Below are 22121 nucleotides of genomic sequence, written 5' to 3'. Positions count from 1 at the left end.
TGCACCCACCACCTCTCTAGTTCTCAAACATTTTCATCACCCTATGAATAGTATATGCCCTTTAAATAGCACTCCCAATCGCTCCTCTTCCAGGTCCGGGCAGCAATTAACCTGATTTCTGTCTTCATGGCTATGCTTCTTTTGTATACAAGTTCTGCACATATTTCAGTTCCAAACTGACAGAGCTATTTATCATTTGTTTTGCTTTACTCATTTTTTGCATCGTCCATTTACCAGGCCATATGCTACTCTAACCAAGCGGAACCCTATGGGGTCTTCCTGGAACAGACAACCCTCCCCCCGCCCCTCAGTGTCCCCTGCCTGCCTCTTGCCTCTAGAAAACTTTCACCTCCTAGACCTTCCCCAAGTTCCAAAGAGCAAATTTAATCAGAGAAGTGAGAATAATATGGAAACAAAGGAAAACAGTAAAGCAAGACAGAAATAATAATAGCTTAGCCATTAAACAAAGTGAAGGACATTTAGTTCCTCCTCCACGGCTATAGATAATGTTCTGACCCATGTCCTGTGAGCTGTTTTGCAGGTACTGAAACCTCCACCAGGTGGGAGAAGTTAACTTCATGCTGCCCACAAGCACGTAGACCCCAGACCAGTTAGAACCAGAATGTTGATGATGCCGACTCCCAATTACCTCACCACCAGCCAATCAGAAGAATGTCCACGAGCTGATCACACACCCCACATACTAAAAAAAGCATAATTTAAAGGACTATCTCCAACCTAGCTGAAATAACCCCTATTGAGTATTCTTAAGTACCTCATGTACAAAGAAACTGAAGGGAATTAACCCTTAAATTCATATTTCCCACTTAAGAAGGGCCTTTGCATTGGACTGGTCAATAGAAAGGACTGCTGACTCCCAACAACATTCATACCATGAGAAGAAGACAACAGCAATGGTAGGCAGCTGACACAAGAAACTGGGCCAGGCCTGTAAGACCCATCCTATGAATTCAACTGTACTACTGTTTACCAAATATTTGTCTCCCTATCAACTTTGAAAGTTATTGTTCTACTATAATTTTGTTACCCTCAGTGTTTAAAACAGGAAAATAATTCTCTAATGGAGTTTTCACAGAGTATAACTGCTCATGATATGTAACACTGCTTGCTTTAAATTTATTGCTGGAAGCACGGGTACAGTGCTTATGTGACAACTGGGTATGATTGATAAAATGTATACCCTATAAAATGTTTCCCCATTTAACACATTTCTGAACACGTTTGTGATATCTGATTAGTTTTCCCCCAATGTGGATAACTAGGCCAATATGAAGGAGGCCTAGCACCAAGGGACATGATCTGGACCTGGGGCAGGCATCTCAAACAACCCAGCAACGACGGACAGATATTTTGATCATCAATGCTTTTTCCTGAAAGATTTGCAATCAAAAGGGGGAAATGATGGAGGAAATGTTCACATACTCAGGTAATGTGACTCTGGCTTATACATGATTGAATATGAAATTTAAGCTAACTGAAATATCCTGTTTGTGGCCTATAAAACATGCACTGTGCATTGGCTTTAGCCATTAATGAAAGATACACTTAAAAATCAGAATGGAGTAACTGTGGTTCAAGCCTCCAAAATGGAGCTGGGTGCCCACTGTTGACGTGAGTTCAGACATGTTCTTATACTACTGAGAACCTGAGTTTCCTAAACTTTATCAAATGTAAGGACACTACCAGCCTTTCTCAAAACAGTATCTGTTAGCAGCTGCCAGCTGCAACCTTCTGGTCTCAAGGTCTCTTCATAACTGTGAAACCCATCTCCTACTTTAGAAATAGTAGTGGCAAATGAGCCAACTCAAGATAGAGCCTCCCAGCAAAAGGTGCTAGATTATTCAGCCAGAATACTATGAGCTAATAAAATTGCTTTAAATTACATTTTGGCAAAAAAAGAAGAGAGAGAGAGAGTGACACAGAGAGAGATACTAGTGGCCAATAGCTCCTATTATGTATAAAAACCCTGGAAAAATGAAAAACCCAAATATAGAATAATTTAAAAGCTTACTTGGTTACTGAATATATTTAAAGAGGAAACACTCCAAACCTTATTTTTTCTGGTTGCATCTAAAATTAGAGGACTCTTTTTGATCATGATCCTCATTGTAATATGTTGGCTAATTTTCAAATGTGTGTCCAGGTGCTGTAACAAAACAATCAAAGAGAGAAGTAATGTTTTCATACTACAAAATATTGATGCTAAACTTGAAACTCAGCAGTATTTCCAGCTCTGTGTCCATTCCCAAATTAGGCAGGTCTATGCTCCATTTCATTAGGTGGTAGCCAAAGTGGTTGTTGCCCCATTCCCTCAAAGAGTTCAGGAAAATTGAAACAGAAATGGAAACTAAAACTGAGTTCTTCTGCCATGTTTATAATTAACCTCTCTATCCAAAACTTTATTCCCTTTCTTTTTCTCTACCTGTCCCTCAAGACTGAGGGGTATCAAAAAAAAGGGGGGCATTGTAACTATGGAGGCTTCCTGGAACAGACACTCCCCACAATGTCCTCTGCCTGCCCTTGTCTGTAGAAAAACTTTACCCTCCTTGACCTTCCTCAAGTTCCAAAGAGCAAATTTAATCAGAGAAGTCAGAATACGCAGAAAGAGAGGAAAACAGTGAAGCAAAACACAAATAATAATAGTTTAGCCATTAAACAAAGTGAAGGACCTTTAGTTCCTCCTCCAGGGCTATAAATCATATTCTGAGCCATGCCCTTTGAGCTGTTTTGCAGATACTGAAACCCCCACCAGGTGGGAGAAGTTAACTTCATGCTGCCCACAAGCACACAGACTGCAGACTGGTTGGAACCAGAAGGTTGATGACGCTGACTCACAATGACCTCACCACCAACCAATCAGAAGAATGTCCACGAGCTGATCATGCAACCCACAACCCACCCCCTTCACCCTGTCTTTAAAAGCCTTTCCCTGAAAGCCTGCAGGGAGTTCAGGCCTTTTGAGCACTAGCTGCCTGGACTCCTTGCTTGGCACCTGCAATAAAGGCTACACTTACCTTCACCACAACCGGGTGTAAGTAGATTGGCTTTACTGCACACAGGCGAGCAGACCAAAGTGTGGCTTGGGAACACTACTGGCGCTAAGAGTATGTGTGTAGAAGGGAGAGAAATCACTTTTATTTCAGAAACGAAATGGATTTATTTATGTGATGTGTTTAAGACTCTTTAGGAAAGAGATTTTGCAGATCTCATTTTTTTAAGTTACTGTTTAAGTAAGCAGCCCATATCTTGCTTTAACTGGATAAATTTCATAGGGAAGTGAACACTGGCTGAATGTTACACTTTAATTGCTAGGAGACCAGTCATCTTGTGGTGTCACAGCTACTCAGGTTGAGAACCACTGTGATGGTCTAGACGGTTTATCTGTGTAGGTCTGCCAAAGCAGCATGTGAACTCGCAGGGTTGAAAAACAAGGTGAGAAAAGTAGCTGAAGAAAATTTTATTTGAGATGGCACATATTTCTTCTGAAATTCAAGATGTGTCTCCTAGAGATGTGCCAACTGCTCCAGAAACCTCCATTAGATCTCCATTGTGGGGTCACAAATTCACTGGGGACTCAGTCTTGAGATCTATGATTGAAGAAAATGAATTTCAGGCTCTGTCCGAAGGATCCTTGATTAAAAGACCATGTTACATGTTTTGTGTCTCCAAACCAGAGGAAGATAATGATTTTCTTTCTCTGGCCTTTCCCAGAAAACTTTGGATGTATAGGAGTTTTGTAACAAAGAGCAGGTAGTTAGAATGTCAAAAGATTACAGTTAATTAAAGAAAACCAGACATCTCTCGTGAATGAATTTAGCACTTTTCTACGTATGGGAAGATACAACAGCCTAGGTTCACTGAAAGCATTCGTTTGATATGCACCTTAGCTATCTAGGGTCAGAATCATGTTCTTTCCCATCCTGAGTCCCCTCTGGGTGCACCACTGGGGGCGGCTGTAGTGGCTGAGGGCTTGATGGTGGGCTTCCTGTTTTTATCTTGAGTTCCTTCTGGGTTCACCTTCAGGGACAGCTGCAGTGGCTGATGGCTTGAGGGCCACAAAATCCTTTGTTTACTGATCTGGCTGGCAACACTCTTACTTCACAGTGTGCTCTTCTCTCTATTCCCTCAGGAAAACAGACTGTATGTAGAGACCATTCTTAATCCTGATCACAATACCACCATGGGCGTCTACCTCAGCAAGACCTAAAGTGGTCCTGCTAGCAGTCTGCATGTATAAAGTTTGGCCTGCAAACTTCTTTAGTTTTGCTAAATAAACTAGAGCACCCAACACCCTTTGAACTGCTGTACATCCTCTGACCTCAAAGTCCTTCCTCATACACCAAACACAACGAGAATGAAAGGGACAGCACATCTACAGAGGATGAGTACACAGGGACTCATCAGTTAAAATATCCTCCAGCTTCCAATTTCTGGTTATGGTGGGCAAGGCTTTTTTGGATCAAACTTCCTGCTTTTGAAAAAAACTACAAGCAATGTATGAAAACATTTCTTATGAGGGAGGTCCCTGGTGGTCTAGTGCTTAGGAACCAACACTTTCACACTTTCTGGGCCTATAGGCACAGGTTTAATCCCTGGTGGAAGAACTAAGATCCCGCCAAGCAGTGTGGCCAAAAAGAAAAAAAAAGAAAAAAACTTACCAATCCTCCTAAAAGGACCTAAGGGGTGAGAAGACAGAAAGGAAATTCCAGACTCAAAACCAGGAGCAAAAAGAACTCAGAGCAAGGTAATTAACTTTTCCTTCTTTCATAAAGGCTATCAGCTTTCTCTTTTTTCTTTTTTTTTTTTTGCGGCACGTGGGCCTCTCACTGCTGTGGCCCTTCCCGTTGCGGAGCACAGGCTCCGGATGCACAGGCCCAGCGTCCATGGCCCACAGGCCTAGCCGTTCCGTGGCATGCAGGGCCCTCCCGGACCGGGGCACGAACCCGCGTCCCCTGCATCGGCAGGCAGACTCTCAACCACTGCGCCACCAGGGAAGCCCTATCAGCTTTCTTTTTGATGACCTCTTAAGGAAACAGGAATAGAAATCAAAGCCCAAAGTTAAGTCTCAGGGTAAAGTTCAGTCTAATAGGAGACCCTGCCCACAACTAGCTGGGCCCCAAAGGGCCATAGCCTCACAAACAACTGAGCTGAAAACAATCCCATCTTCCTTAGAACTTAAAAACAAATGAATTTCACACTGCCTGGTCAGCACAGGGAATCTCAAGCCTTGATCAAGGGGATTTCAGGCTGACAGACACCCCAGAGACCAGAGAGATCAGAATGCACATTATCTAAGAAGGAAGCCATTGTCCTAGGCCTCTAAATATTCTTACTAATTATATTTTGCATACACTGTCCAGCACAGATGGAACTAAGACAGCATGATTAAGAACCAGCACCCGCAGAAGTCAGGCTCAAACAGACTTCAGAATTTGGAACTTCACTGAAAGTATCTACAAGGATAAAAGACAATCTTGGCAAAGCGACCAAGCAGATTTGAAAAACAATCAAGAAGAACTTTTAGGAATGAAAAATGCAGTAGCTGAAATTAAAAACCAAATAGAATGGGTTTAAAGAATGTATTTACATTCAGTTGAAGAGCAAATTAGAAAAATGGTGGATGATGAGAAAAAGTTGCCCTAAACTCACCACGGAAAGACAAAAAGGTGAAAAACAGAAGTATGGATGAAACTGACTAATGTGGAAAGACCTAACACAGGCTAAATCCAAGTCCCAGAAAAGAGAGGAGAGAGGAAGGAAAACCTAATTTTCCAGAACATGGCCAGAAACCATTCAAGCTCCAAGAAGTTAAAGAGGAGAGGGGTGTGGTATTCTCAAGACCTATTTTCCCAGAAGAGGAGAAACAATTTTGAACTTTGGTGGTTTCAATATGCATGCTACAATTCCTACAGTTACCTTTTAAATAGCAGTATCAGAAATGGCTAATATTTAAAATCATTCAGGAAACATAACTACCGTATGACCCGGCAATCCCACTACTGGGCATATACCCTGAGAAAACCATAATTCAAAAAGAGTCATGTACCAAAATGTTCATTGCAGCTCTATTTAAAATAGCCAGGACATGGAAACAAGCTAAGTGTCCATCATCAGATGAATGCATAAAGAAGATGTGGCACATATATACAATGGAATATTACTCAGCCATAAAAAGAAACGAAATTGAGCTATCAGTAATGAGGTGGATAGACCTAGAGTCTGTCATACAGAGTGAAGTCAGTCAGAAGGAGAAAGACAAATACCGTATGCTAACACATATATACGGAATTTAAGAAAAGAAAGTGTCGTGAACAACCTAGGGGTACGACAGGAATAAAGACACAGACCCATTCAAGAATGGACTTGAGGATATGGGGAGGGGGAAAGGCAAGCTGTGACAAAGTGAGAGAGAGGCATGGACATATATACACTACGAAACGTAAGGTAGATAGCTAGTGGGAAGCAGCCGCATAGCATGGGGAGATCAGCTCGGTGCTTTGTGACCGCCTGGAGGGGTGGGATAGGGAGGGTGGGAGGGAGGGAGACGCAAGAGGAAAGAGATATGGGAACATATGTATATGTATAACTAATTCACTTTGTTATAAAGCAGAAACTAACACACCACTGTAAAGCAATTATACTCCAATAAGGATGTAAAAAAGAAAAAAGTTTTGGTTATAGACAGTGGTGATGGTTACACAACACTGTGACTGTATTTAATGCCACTGAACTGTATATTTATAAATGGTTAAAATAAATATGCTTTATGTGTATTTTACCACAATACCAAAAGAGGAATATAAAAAATTTTTTAAAAAGTTGGAACATTACAAAATAATCAATCCAGGAAAGCTATGAAAGGGAAAGGGAGTGGGGGAAATAGCTGTACACAGAAGAGGCAGGACAAGCAGAAAGCACCATAAAAAGTGATACATATATGTGTGTGTGTGTGTGTATATATATATATACACACATATAAATATATATCTCAAACCTTAAATGGGCCACACAAAAAGCCAGCATCAAAAAATAAAATACAGGTCAGGTTTACCTACGATCTACAGATATCAAATATCTGGAAAGAAACTGATATGCTGCATGAATGCTAAACAAAAGGATGCTATAAGAGGTGAACTACCAGGGAGATACTGTATTTTAAATTTGTGTGTTCTAACAAGCTTCAAGTAGATACTGCAAAAACTGACAAATATAAAAGGACATATAAAGAATATCACACCCAACATTCCTGGACACTATATCTAATTAAGCACCAAGACTGTCTCCACCATGCCAACCTTCTAGTGGGTCAAGCATGAGCTTTGAACTTGTTTCTACTATCATGAAAGAAATTACTGGAAATACAGTTTGGTAGAAAGAATGGCAGATCAGGATCAAGAACCCACTTCCTTAGAGGAAACCTATTTTAAAATTTTATTTTATTATTAAAATTAAATAAATTTAATTTATTAAATTAATAATAAATTTAATTGGATCTTTGTTGCTGCGCACAGGCTTTCTCTAGTTGTGGCGAGCGGGGGCTACTCTTCGTTGTGGTGCACGGGCTTCTCGTTGCAGTGGCTTCTCTTGTTGCGGAGCATGGGCTCTAGGCCCGCAGGCTTCAGTAGTTGCAGCACACCAGCTCAGAAGTTATGACACATTGGCCCTAGAGCACACAGGCTTCAGTAGTTGTGGCGCATGGGCTTAGTTACTCCAGGGCATGTGGCATCTTCCCAGCCCAGGGATCAAACCCGTGTACCCTGCATCGGCAGGCAGATTTTTAACCACTGTGCCATCAGAGAAGTCCTGAAACTTTTTTGATTATACTTTTCCATACTGTTTTCTTCACTTCTGATCCAATCAAATTGGTCTTACATATTCAAAGGATGTGGATGAACAGGGAAAAAAAAGAGGAACACAACCTCATACTGCAAACAGAAGCAAACAAGCCTATCCAACAACACGCTGTTAACCAAGCATAGAGAAAATGGTGAGTAGTAAAGAGACTTCTAGTCTTTGCCTTCCTCAGCCCCAAGAGGTGACCTCTTAGCTCTTAGAACATCCAGCCTGGTAACAGTGTTTCTGGTGACCTGGGGGCTTCCGGCTACACTTGACAGTCTAACAGTGTGATATATGGTAGGGACTTGGGGCCATTGGGTATTAGCTCTACCACTGAAGGGACCAGAGGCTAGGATCAGCCACAGGGGTGGTCAGCCACATGGCTGAGCCCCAATAAAAACTCTGGACACTAAGGCTTGGGTGGGTCTGTCTGGTTGACCAAACTTCATGTCTGCTGTCACACGTCACAGCCAGGAATACTGAGCAATATCCATGACTTCACTGGGAGAAGACAATTGGAAGGTTTGTGTGTGTAGCTTTCCTAGACCCTGCCCTACTGCACCTCTTCCCTTGGCTGACTTTAATCGGTATCCTTTCCCTATAATAAATTGTAACCGTGAGCGTAACAGCCTTCAGTGGGTATTGCAAGTTGTTCTAAAGTGTTATTAAATCCGGGTGTGGTTTGGGGAACCCTCCCACCCACAAACTTGCAAGTGGTATCAGATATCAGGGTGTGGTATTGAGGATGACAATCTAACACTGCCACTGCTCGTAATCTACCAATACCACGTTAGTAATACCAGGAATATAATTCCAGGGTCAAAAAGAACTACAAAAACACCTTTGTCTCCACTCAGTGGATTTCTTGTCCCTAGGAAAACTGGCTTTGCAATTTTCATGTTATTTTATGTGTACTGTTTATAAAACTAAGTAACTTAATTAATACCAGGAGTTTCATCACAAGAGAAAGAGATACAGATATATGTAAAACAAAGTTTAGTTGGGGGAAAAATCTGTAAAGTTAAATTTTAACTGGAAATTTAATTTAATAAATAACGTTTACTTTAATTGGAAATAGGACATACAATTCAACTTCAAAAATTATTTTCAAAGGATTGCAAAAGTTGAGAAAATAAGAATAACGAGTCCCCATGTACGCACCCCCAGCTTCAACATTTTCTAACCCACGGCCAGCCTTGATTCATCTTTACCTAAGCAGTCCTGCACTGGGTCATTCTGAAACAAATGCCCAGCCACAGATCATTTGAACCTGAAATATTCTGGTACTCCTCTCTAAAAGGCAAGCAACTGCATCGGACTGCTAGGTTTCTTAGTCTCTTCCAATTTATGCTCTCCTCTCTCTTTTCATCCACGTTTGAGTCTGTTCTCCTTTTTGACAAGAATTCCTCACGAGAGGTATCGTGCACTGCCACTGGGAGGCACATCATGTTTGGTTATCTCTTTTGTTGTCATGTTGAAATCAAGCAACAGGTTTAGGTGTCATAAGCGTGACCCCCAACACTAATATCCACTCGCAATGTTTTCACTTAAGGAAAAGAACTTTGACACCAATGAAGTATTCTGGTCTACAATTTCCAGGTGAGTAGTAAATAATCAGGAGTGCAGGTAGCACAGGTGCAAAGTCCTTATGGTGAAATAATACTTGAACAATCCCAGACTGTGGAGTACTGAATTAGACAGGAAGCCTGCACTCTTTAAAATTCAAAACAGGGAGGAAAACTCAGGTTAAAAGAGTCCCAAAGAGACACTACAGAAAACTGTGTGTGAGAACATTGGCTGGTCCTTGGATCCACGTGGGGAAGGGAACACAGGCACAGGAAAAGAAAGAAAGAATGTAAAAGCAATAGAACAAGATGTTAACAATCATTTGCAGGTAGGCAGAAAATAAGCTGCCATCGGTTATTTGTCCTTGTCCTATTTTTTCAGTCTTTCTATATTTTGTGGTATTTTTGTTAAAACCAGTTGGGGAAAATATTGTACTTCATTAGCACATCAGATACCAGCTAACACTGGATGTGAACCTCTGTCAGAGGAATCTGAGGAGTGGAGAGGGGAAACAACTCTGCAGAGAAACATTTCATCAACACTAGGTTAAGGTTATTCGGACACCTTTAGCCCTTTACCTCAAGGAACTCACCTAAAGTCATCAGAGTCGAAACACAAAGTTTCCCTCTCGTGGCCAACTGTAGTTTATACAGCTAACCTGCAGAGACTGGGCTGATGGATGCAGCCCAAAGGGAAGTCTCACAACTGTTTAGCGTCAAGTTCAAGAGACCGTCTGGCAACTTCTCGTCCTAAATGTGTGGACTGGGATGAGAATGGGACTCAAGGAGAACATCTCTGCCAGAAGCAACCGTCACTTATCTCTCTGACTTCCACATTGCAGTTCTATCTAATCAAGGTAGGGTACAAGTAAAATAGAAGGAGCAACAGGAAAAAGGAAGAAAGAGAGAGAAGGTTGGGAGGGAAGAAAGGAAACAAATACTTACCTGTGTCCAATTTGATAAAGTTGGGTATCTTGCCAGTCCCTAAATCAATCAGTACGGTGTCCTTCACCTTGATGAGACAACCTGGGTATTGAACGGTACAAGCATATGAGTTACCAAGTGCAGGATTCCCTTTGTACCCACAGTTAACTTCCTCACTTCGCGTACTATCTCACACAGCAAAGAAAACCGATATAAAGTGTAAAAGCAAAGCCAACTGAAACCACCACCTAATTATTATCCCATCTGCATGATCAGATCCCCCAGATGGCTGTCCTCTTGCTCTCTGTACATCCCCTGCTGGACCGGTGCCTGCTTCGCCTACACCCTACTCACATGATTGACTTTGTCCTACATACCTGCCCCTGCCCCAGCTAGTGATTGCTGTAGCTTTAGATCAGAACACCTTTACCAGGATAGCTTAACAAAGGGGCAGTGAGGGGTGTGCCCCTCTACTAGTTTCCCTGGTAACTAATGAGCCGACCTGCTGTCAATTCCACCTATAACTGGTAACCTTCCCCCTACCCCAGGAGTCCTGCCTGCTGTGAGCTGCACATAATGGGGTGTTGCTCCAGGACCTTGCTTAGATGTGTAAGCCCCGCCCCCAGCCATTAAACCACTGATGTCTACCTTGCTGACCCCAGGCTCTTTCTTTGGTCTTAAAGCTGGGCAAGTGCAGGGTTTGCAGGCCTAGGGCTTGCAGGCCTCTGGCCTGCAGCCCAAGAGTGAGACAAAGGAAATCTCACAGGGATGAAAGATTCAGGATATATAAAATTTAAAAAATAATAAAGTAAGATAAAATAAAGTAAGGTCAATAGAACGCTATGATAGTTTGATTTAAAATAAGAAATATGTTACTTTGGTCTTCATCCAAGGTTCTTCCTAACACAGAAATCAGTGAAAAGGTGAAATCAATGTCTTTTTTTATTCCTAACAAGCTTTTCAACCATGAGTTTAATTTAATGAGGAGACTTTTGGAAAACCCTGGATTACTATAGGATGGCAGCTGAAATATTTACAGACAAAATGATATTGTGTGTGGGATTTGCTTCCAAATATGAGGAGAAGTGAATGGAAGTGTAAGAGAAACAAATTTGGCCATGACTGATCCATGTTGAAATTTGGTCAGAGGACCATAGGGATTTATTTTACTATTTTTATACATTTATAGTTCTCCAAAACTTAAAAGGAATTTTAAAATATATTTCCATTCTGTTTTAAGAACTCTAATTTTAAGAAATACTTTCAAACAATACAAATCGGAGGAAATGATGACATAAGCAAAGAGAGGAATATTGATTATTACTTATTCCCACAACAGAAGAATATTTATTTAAGGAGTTTTCAACCAAAGTTTGACAACTCAGTGATCATAGAAAGAAAAAATTAGTTTACTTGTAGCTCTGTTTTAAAAGAAGCTGGTGGCAGCATTTTGACAGTTTCTTGAAAAGGGATATCAACATTTGCAATCTACCTCTGACTCTGACTACCCTGAGTAAGACTGCCAATAAAATAGGGCAGTTTTCTTAATGACAAAGGAAACATATAAACATATTATGTCATACAGTTTATGATGCTCCCACGACGTCAGGAATTTATTCTAGGGCCTACAATAGTGCCAGGTAAGTAGCAGGTGTTCAGTAAATATGTTTTATTAATAAAGGAATGAATACATGAAAAAACATATGAATGACTGAGTTCTAAATTTTAATTGAGGAAGATATAGTATTTTATATCACTTCATCATGGGGACACAAAACTTAAGGATATACAAAGATAAACATAAGGCAACAGGACTTAACTTTTCGTTCATGTGGGATATGCTCCTGACAGTCTTAATTGATCAGAAGTTGCAAAATCAAGCCCACCATCTGCTCCACCACAGCCTCTAACACAGACCATTTGTCTTGTCCAGCATGAACAATGAACACTCAAAAAGGGGTCCTCCACAGGCAGCACAGAACTTTTCTTCATTGGTCTCGATTTTACTTCCTTACTATGATCTTATAAAAGCAATCACATGCAAGGCAGAGCATGGAGAAGTAAAACAGAGAAGTGGCAAATGTAAGAGGCCACTGCACGGCCATAGAAGCTGCATTTGGCTAAGATGGGATTTAAAACAACAAAAATCCCCCAGCTCTCTATCAGGGAAACACTTCCAAATGGAAATCTGTTTGAGCTGGGGATAGAGGGTGGAGAGGAGTATGTTATTCAGTGTTATTCAAAAGCACCTGTCTGGGGCATTTCTATGCTGGCACAGCTGCTAAGAAGAAGCACAGAGAAAATGCATTCTGCAAGCCTCCCCACATGAATGGAGACTGTACCTCAGATATAAATAACTTGCCATTTGCATCCTCTAGAGTCCCGTGGTAGACAGTTCTTTGTTTGATTTTAAAGTTTCAAATAGCTCAGGGAAGTTAGAGAGGGCCTAACTGTCCTCACTTGCTTACCCATGCTGTCTGCTTGGCTGCTAATTCTACTAAGGAATGTTTTGTGAGTCTCTACTTCCACTGCCAGTACATACACTAAGAAATTGACGAGGGAAAAAAAATCAAAACAAAGATTAGAAACACATAGCAACAGATGACAACTGTGAATAGCATAAAGTTTTCAGTCTTAGTACTACTTACAAACTCTATTGTCCATATTTTCAACGGAAAAGAGGGAGAAGAAAGCTACAGGAAGAGTTGTATGTTCTTTCTGTCTTTCTTTCTTTCACATTTTGTGACTGATCTTGTTTACTCATCCAAAGCTTCATGAAGAAGAGTGCCTTTTAAATATAGTAAGTATATATTAGGCAAAATATTTATATCACTTGGCAATTCAAAGAATAGTTGTACCCTTTTATTGAATAAAAATATTTTTCCTCATGAGCTAGTTCTAAGATTTCTTAAGAAATGTTGGCAAGACTCCAGCATGGGGCGGGGGGCCTTCTGAGCGAAAGCACATGCTCTCCTGTGAGTGACTCGCCTGGTAGCTGTAGTTCCCACGGAAGCTGGCTTCCTCAAGAAAGCGCCTTCAAAGGTTATCGTGTCCATGTCGTGACTGCTCTATCCATCAGCGGATCCAGTGACTCAGTGAAAACACACCTTCCTTCTTCTATTTTCACTTTCCTGCAGGGCAGAGCAGCAGAGCAGAAGCTCCACCACTGCCCTCCTTGTTGGTCAGGATCAGATGGGCCGGACTGGAAAGGCAGGCGGGGCTGCCGAGGCCGGGTGAGGGTGGGCTGTGTGCCTGCCGGGGGCTTCGTGACCAGCCTCAGACCCGGGGTGGGCACGGAAGGGTGCACGGAAACCAGGGGCTATGGGTGCCCAGCCTGCGCGGGAGACCAAGCTCCACAAAGCGCACCCCGCACTGACTTAGGACTGAGCCCCTAAGGTGGCATCTTAACAAAACATAAAGGGTGCGAAAGTGTACACTATACATGATAAATGCACACAGGAGAAACGGGACGAGTGACGAGTTCAGCACATAGTGTTTGCATTTCCGATGTCAGAACACAAAACCGGCCCCAAAGATCCATTCTACCACATGGCAAATACTGAAGAACCAAGTTTCAGTCTTAAAATACATCTTAAAGTCAGTATTCTCCTTCAAGGAGGAAGAAAAGAACCATGAATAAATGACAATAGAGTGAATTTGCCTGAGTTTCTGTCTTCCACCCTTCAAGTCAAAGAAAACAGCATGGAAACTGTCGAATCTTCACACAACAGCTACTCTTTTATAAAATAACCTGTTTGAGATGTTAATTTAACAACAAGGAAAAGCCAAGCCCTGCTCCCGTCACTATCAAAAAATACATATTTATAGACTTTCGAAAAAAAATTGTATATTAATAACTTTGCACACATATTTGAAAGACAATTTTAGCTAGACAATTTTAGAACTTCGCAGAAATAAAATAGGCAGATAAATACTCCAGCAAACAGCATCAACCGGCAGCAGGGGTATGTTAGCCCGTGGTCTCGTGAAAAATGTTATCTTCTCCCTGGGTGGGCATGGAAAAAATTATGTTAGAAGGTGATATGCAGACACGGAAAGCTGGCAGGAAGCTCTCATATCAATGATGGCTTTCCTTGTTCAAAGAACAATCAGAATTTGAATTTCCATAATATATGTTCGTATACAAATTTTCAAAATTTTAATAGAAGTTATGATACTCCTAGGAGGGCAGGGATTTATCTCCAGTGGCTGGAAGAGTGCCTGCTACATAGTGTTAACTCTTGTTAACACATCGACAGATGAATGTATAAACAAAATGTGTCACATATGTACAGAGGAATATTGTTCAGCCTTAAAAAGAAAGGAAATTCTGATGCAACCAACATGGATGAACGCTGAAGACATATGCTAAGTGAAATAATTCAGACACAAAATGATAAATATTGTATGACCGCATTTATAGCAGGTAGCCAAACTAGGCAATCTCATAGAAACAGAAAGTGGAACAGTGTTTACTAAGACCTGGTTTGGGAAGAACTGGGAGTTACTATTCAATGGGTACAGAGTTTCAGTTTGAGATGACGGAAAAGTTCTGGAAATGTCATGGCAATGACTGTACAACATTATGAACGTACTTAATGCCACTAAATTATACACCTGAAAGGGTTAAATAGGTAAATTTTATGTTATATATTTGCCACAATAAAAAACTTAATAAAGCTTTAAAAGCTCAAAAGAATCAGTATTACACTTTACTGATTTATTTGGTCTCTGGCATGCATGCTCTTGAAAGCAGGGCTGTTTCTTTTCTGTGCTGTTGCATGTGCAATCGGTGGTACATAACAGGTGTTCAATAAATACTTGAGGAAAGAATAGATATGGAGAGTAGGTACTGGTATCTACAAAAATTAAAGAAAACTATATATTGTCCCTGCTATCAATAAATGTATCATCCATTGAGCAGATCAGTTACACGCATTAAATACCTGAAGAATTCCAAAGAAACATGAAAACAATATGCAACAGTGTAGTATTGACTGTAATATGTCAATACTCACGGAATTCAGGATGAATTACTACGGGAAAATCATCAAGAAGAAAATCTGAGTAATGTGCGACATAAAAGGAAAAAGAACGCAGTCTGAAATGGCATAGAGTGGGCACAAAGCAAATGTAAAAATTCAGGAGAAAATTTTAAAGTGGCACCAAAAAGACTAGGGGGTTGGGGGAAGCCATAAAAAGCCTATTAGATCTATTTAGCTAATAGCAGGTCTGCAAGTTAGGATAAAGTACCTAGGTTTGCACTGATGAGTCAGAAAAAAGATACAGCATCCTAAGCAAAGTGATGACCTAAGGGAAAGATGTTTAAGGGAATCAATCTGAGGCTGAAATGAAAAATAAACTAATGTGGGTGGAAAATAAAGGCAATTTATGCAAAAAGTTCCCATAATGATCCGTTAAAGATATACCGAAGCCTATGGATCCTCTCCCCAAGAAAAAAATCCATATACTTTGTTTGGCATATGATTATCAGGTTGAGGACCTCAGACCTAGGCTAAAGAACTGGCTGTGAAAAGAGAATGGCATGATTAAATCTAGGAGTTTACAATAAAGTAATGTAAAAAAAACTTAAAATCAGACACTTGTACTATGGATCCATTCACATAAATCAAATAGGACTAAAATTGACCGGTATTTTGATTTTTAGATCTATAAACTGTTTGCTCTCTAGGGACATGGTTTCCTAGGACTGCTTCAGGATTTTTAGCAAAGACTGAAACTCACAACTTCATGTTTTCTTTTAAAAGCATAAAACTAGCATCAAAATAAATGACAGTGTTGGATTATGATACAGAGGACAGGAAAACAAAGCTGTGATTCCAAACTTATAACAAAAAATTTACTTTTAAAAATTAAGGGGGACGATCTCCCCCCAAGACACTTATTAACTACAAGGGAAAAATATTAATTTTATTGTGGAGAAACGTTGACAGACGTCATTTTAACAACATAAATAAAGCTGACTTCTTTAGCGGTATAGCAAATTCACAACATGTGTCTCCTGATAGTACACATATGACTCAACGTCACTTCTAGATATTTCTGCCAAAAACACAAACCTGAATCTAATGAGGAAAAATCAGACAAAGCCACATGGAGGGACATCCCACAAAATAATGGGCCTGAATTTGTCAAACATGTTAAGGTCATAAAAGACAAAAATGTTCCAGAATAATGAAGATAAAGGAACTTGAGAGGTAAAAGCAAAGCATAAACCTTTATTGGAACCTTGACAAAATTTTTTTTCTTTTTCTTTAAACCATATTTGTGTTTCAATTGGTTAAATTTAAATATGTCTATAGATTTGAAAATAGTACTAATTAGTTAATTTTCTGATTTTGATTACTATGGTAATGAGGCAGAATCATTGTTTTTAGGAAAATACACTGAAGAATTTGACTGGAAAAGGGTATGATATCTATAAGGTATTCTCAAATCAGAAAAGAAATTATATCATGTTTAGTAAATGGAACACTTGATGTTAACTGGATCCCAAATAAACAACAAAAGAAACAAACCAAAATGCAACTAAATAATAAACAAATAGGACTTCAAAGGAAATACCTAACTTTTTAAAAATACTTATGAAGCTGTGGACTAAGGATGCCACCTGCCATATCAGTGAACAACAGCCATCAGCCACTACAGCTGCCCCCAGTGCTGAGCCCTGAGGGAACTCAAGATAAAAACAGGAAGCCCACCATCAAGCCCTCAGCCACTACAGCCGCCCCCCATGGTGCACCCAGAGGGGACTCAGGATGGGAAAGAACATGATTCTGACCCTAGATAGCTAAGGTGCATATCAAAGGAATGCTTTCAGTGAGCCCAGAATCTTGTATCTTCCCCTATGTAGAAAAGTGCTGCATTCATTCACTTGAGATGTCCGGTTTTCTATAATTAACTTGCAGCAGTGGTGGAGGCAAGTCCTTGTACTGTGCAACCATCCCTATGCGGAAACCCACTCATTTTAACGAAAGCTTGCTCTGCTGGGAGCACGGATAAGTTCTGAGCATTGTGGTGGTTTTACACTACCAGAGGGAAAACCCAAGACACGTAAAAGGAGCTAAAACGACTTTAGGGCAAAATCCCGGAGGAGTTAGACTCACAAGCAGCACACTGGCCCACCCCACAATTTCTCTAGAAAATTTTATCCCCAACAAATTCAACTTTAAAATGGGAAACAGATACTCTCAAACAGAGAAACATGGAGTGTCAGAAAGCCAGCCTCCTCGCTAACACTCTAGCCAGATTCACATGCAATACGTATGGAGCTCACGCTTGCAAGGACCAACCGAATTAGGGCAATTACACTAAGAGATCTCAACCTTAAATGGCCCAATTGGGTCTGTTTTGACATGTGAAAACCGGGGGATTTTTTTTTGCATATGCAGCTAGAAAAAGATCAAACAGAAATGGAATGCTTATTTCAATTGGTATTCAGAAGCGTCTAAAAGGGGAAATGATAAAGTAACTTCTTCGCAAAAAATCAACAAAAGGTTGCTCAAAATGATACTAGAATTTTTAAAAGCCACTAGCGTTAACCTTGTCTCTCACTCCGTTCCTTCTTTATATCCTCCTTTATCCAAACTGCCTAACCCAGACGCGCTCTCTCTCTCTTCCACCAACCCATTCTCCTGCTGCTTCCCCTACCCCGGGAAAGGAAGACATAAGATCAGAAGTACTCATAGCTCCCTTGAAGGAGAAACCTATTACAGGAAGAGGTGAACTGTACTCTGCGCTTACGTACACATCCTGGACCCGAGCAGAACTTAGTTTAGCTAAGGACTTTCTTGAATGTAGTCAAGATCCATTGGGATTTGCTAAGGAATTTGAGATAATCGTCCAAACCTATGAGCTCAGGTTTTCCGATTTATATCAAGTAATACAGCTATTAGGTTCTAAAAGTCAAACAAAGGAATAAGTAGAGAAAGCAGGATGGAGAGACCCCTTAACAAATTTTGATTTATACAGCCCACAGGCTCAAGGTGAATGCAAGGAGTTAGCTCATAAATTACTCAGAATTATCACAGAGCTTTTTCCAAAAACTGCCGACTGGTCAAAGATTCAGCAACGTAAACAAACACGAGATGAATCAATCCTGGATCACTATGAGAGGTTCAAGGAAACTTTTAAACAATATTACGGCATGACACCTGAATCATTGTTTAACCACCAAGATGATTCTTTGCTTAACTCCATCTTTTTAGAAGGTCTGGATGAGGAATCGCCTGCTCTAAACGACACGATTTAGGCATGTTAATCATTTAAACATGATTTGTCTGTATCACATACAAATGCCCTTGTCATGCTGGCTGACCAACTTTTCAAAAGTACTAAAAAGAAAAAGATGCCTCTATAAAAATTATGAACATTCAGTTGCAACAATTAAATAATCAATGTCAGTCTAAAGTTAACCCAACCCTATTCAATCCGCGACTGGTAAATTCTGAAATTTGCTTTTACTGAAAAACACTGGGTCATTACTGGGGAAACTGCAAGACAAGAAAAGAGAGACCTAGAAGGGAAACCAGATACAGACTGTAATTTCAAGTTAAACAAGAGTAAGGCTGATCTGAGGGAACCTTCTCCTCTCTAACACCCTGGCAGAAATCCAAATGATTATATGAGGAGAAAACAATTAAAGCAGTAATAGATACAGAAGCTACCTTTTACATTTTGAACGCTATCAAAATTAAAGGCTCTCTCTCTCTAACACCTCAGTACAGATGGTAGGGGTTTCTAATGCAAATATTAAGACACTTAAATCATTACCTTTAGAATTATAACTAGGAGAACTTAAACAAAGGAGCTCCTTTTTCCTAGTAGAATATACCCCTATGAACCTGAAAGGTATAGATTTATTAGAAACTTACGATGCTCATATTTCTTTTACTGTTAAGGGAGAAATGGTTTTAGCCCTAAAAGATTACTCAGATGTCTTCATCATATAATGTTTGTGAGAGTGATGCTGAACAAGAAACTGCCAGGCTTAGTACCTGAAGAATTGGGGTCACTTGATCGTACTGACATAGGGAAAATACATCTGCAGCAGCCATTAAAATTACCACAGACCAAAATAACCCCTGTCCAATATCAGTCAATACCTATCGAGGCGGGAAGCCACAGAAGAAACAGAACTTTTGATATCAGCTTACATTAAGAAAGGGCTTACTGTGCCTTACACTAGCCCTGGTGACACTGCCATTCTGCCAGTTAAAAATCGAATGGCAAGAAAATTGAAATTGTCTCAAGCATCTTTTCCGATCACAACGCTATGAGGCTAGATATCAATTACAGGAAAAGATCTGTAAAAAATACAAACACATGGAGGCTAAACAATACACTACTTAATAACGAAGTCATCACTGAAGAAATCAAAGAGGAAATTAAAAATACCGAGAAACAAATGACAATGGAGGCACGATGACCCAAAACCTATGGGATGCAGCAAGGGCAGTTCTAAGAAGGAAGTTTGTAGCAATACAATCCTACCTTAAGAAACAGGAAACGTCTCGAATAACAACCTAACCATGCACCTAAAGCAATTAGAGAAAGAAGAACAAAAAAAACCCCAAAGTTAGCAGAAGCAAAGAAATAATAAAGATCTGATCAGAAATAAATGAAAAAGAAATGAAGGAAACGATAGCAAAGATCAATAAAACTAAAAGCTGGTTCTTTAAGAAGAGAAAGAAAATACATAAACCATTAGCCAGACTCATCAAGAAAAAAAGGGAGAAGACTCAAATCAATAGAATTAGAAATGAAAAAGGGGAAGTAACAACTGACACTGCAGAAATACAAAAGATCATGAGAGATTACTACAAGCAACTCTATGCCAATACAATGGACAACGTGGAAGAAATGGACAAATTCTTAGAAATGCACAACCTGCCAAGACTGAATCAGGAAGAAATAGAAAATATGAACAGACCAATCACAAGCACTGAAATTGAAACTGTGATTAAAAATCTTCCAACAAACAAAAGCCCAGGACCAGATGGCTTCACAGGCGAATTCTATCAAACATTTAGAGAAGAGCTAACACCTATCCTTCTCAAACTCTTCCAAAATATAGCAGAGGGAGGAACACTCCCAAACTCCTTCTACGAGGCCACCATCACCTTGATACCAAAACCAGACAAGGATGTCACAAAGAAAGAAAACGACAGGCCAATATCACTGATGAACATAGATGCAAAAATCCTCAACAAAATCCTAGCAAACAGAATCCAACAGCACATTAAAAGGTTCATACACCATGATCAAGTGGGGTTTATTCCAGGAATGCAAGGATTCTTCAATATACGCAAATCAGTCAATGTGATAAACCATATTAACAAATTGAAGGAGAAAAACCATATGATCATCTCAATAGATGCAGAGAAAGCTTTTGACAAAATTCAACACCCATTTATGATAAAAACCCACCAGAAAGTAGGCATAGAGGGAACTTTCCTCAACATAATAAAGGCCATATATGACAAGCCCACAGTCAACATCATCCTCAATGGTGAAAAACTGAAAGCATTTCCACTAAGATCAGGAACAAGACAAGGTTGCCCACTCTCACCACTCTTATTCAACATAGTTTTGGAAGTTTTAGCCACAGCAATCAGAGAAGAAAAGGAAATAAAAGGAATCCAAATCAGAAAAGAAGAAGTAAAGCTGTCACTGTTTGCAGATTACATGATACTATACACAGAGAATCCTAAAGATGCTACCAGAAATCTACTAGAGCTACTCAATGAATTTGGTAAAGTAGCAGAATACAAAATGCATAGAAATCTCTGGCATTCCTATACACTAATGATGAAAAATCTGAAGGTGAAATCAGGAAAACACTCCCACTTATCATTGCAACAAAAAGAATAAAATACCTAGGAATAAACCTACCTACGGAGACAAAAGACCTGTATGCAGAAAATTATAAGACACTGATGAAAGAAATTAAAGATGATACCAATAGATGAAGAGATATACCATGTTCTTGGATTGGAAGAATCAACATTGTGAAAATGACTCTACTACCCAAAGCAATCTAAAGATTCAATGCAATCCCTATCAAACTACCACTGGCATTTTTCACAGAACTAGAACTAAACATTTCACAATTTTTATGGAAACACCAAAGACCCCGAATAGCCAAAGCAATCTTGAGAAAGAAAAACGGAGCTGGAGCAATCAGGCTCCCTGACTTCAGACTATACTACAAAGCTACAGTAATCAAGACAGTGTGGTACTGGCAAACAAATCAGAAAGATAGATCAATGGAACAGGATAGAAAGCCCAGAGACAAACCCACGCACATATGGTCACCTTATCTTTGATAAAGGAGGCAGGAATGTACAGTGGAGAAAGGACAGCCTCTTCAACAAGTGGTGCTGGGAAAACTGCACAGGTACATGTAAAAGTATGAGATTAGATCACTCCCTAACACCATATACAAAAATAAGCTCAAAATGGATTAAAGACCTAAATGTAAGGCCGGACTATCAACATCATAGAGGAAAACGCAGGCAGAACACTCTATGACATAAATCACAGCAAGATCCTTTTTGACCCACCTCCTAGAGAAATGGAAATAAAAACAAACATAAGCAAATGGGACTTAAGGAAACTTCAAAGCTTTTTCACAGCAAAGGAAACCATAAACAAGACCAAAAGACAACCCTCAGAATGGGAGAAAATATTTGCAAATGAAGCAACTGACAAAGGTTTAATCTCCAAAATTTATAAGCAGCTCATGCTGCTCAA

The 22121-nt window shown here is 40.0% G+C and overlaps 1 long non-coding RNA gene across 1 annotated transcript; it reads right to left on the bottom strand.

Annotated features, from left to right (window-relative positions):
• Nucleotides 1-3251: 3251 nt before the first annotated feature.
• On the bottom strand, nt 3252-13565 carry LOC132594635 (uncharacterized). The gene is made up of 4 exons (XR_009560820.2): nt 13335-13565; nt 12995-13134; nt 10368-10448; nt 3252-3608 (listed from the first exon to the last, which is right to left on the bottom strand). It is a non-coding gene; the product is annotated as an uncharacterized lncRNA (long non-coding RNA).
• Nucleotides 13566-22121: the final 8556 nt, after the last annotated feature.

This window comes from Globicephala melas, chromosome Y, assembly GCF_963455315.2.
Source record: "Globicephala melas chromosome Y, mGloMel1.2, whole genome shotgun sequence".
Lineage (NCBI taxonomy): Eukaryota > Metazoa > Chordata > Mammalia > Artiodactyla > Delphinidae > Globicephala > Globicephala melas.
Note: the sequence above shows the minus strand (reverse complement) of the source record. Positions and strands in the feature narration are given on the sequence as shown.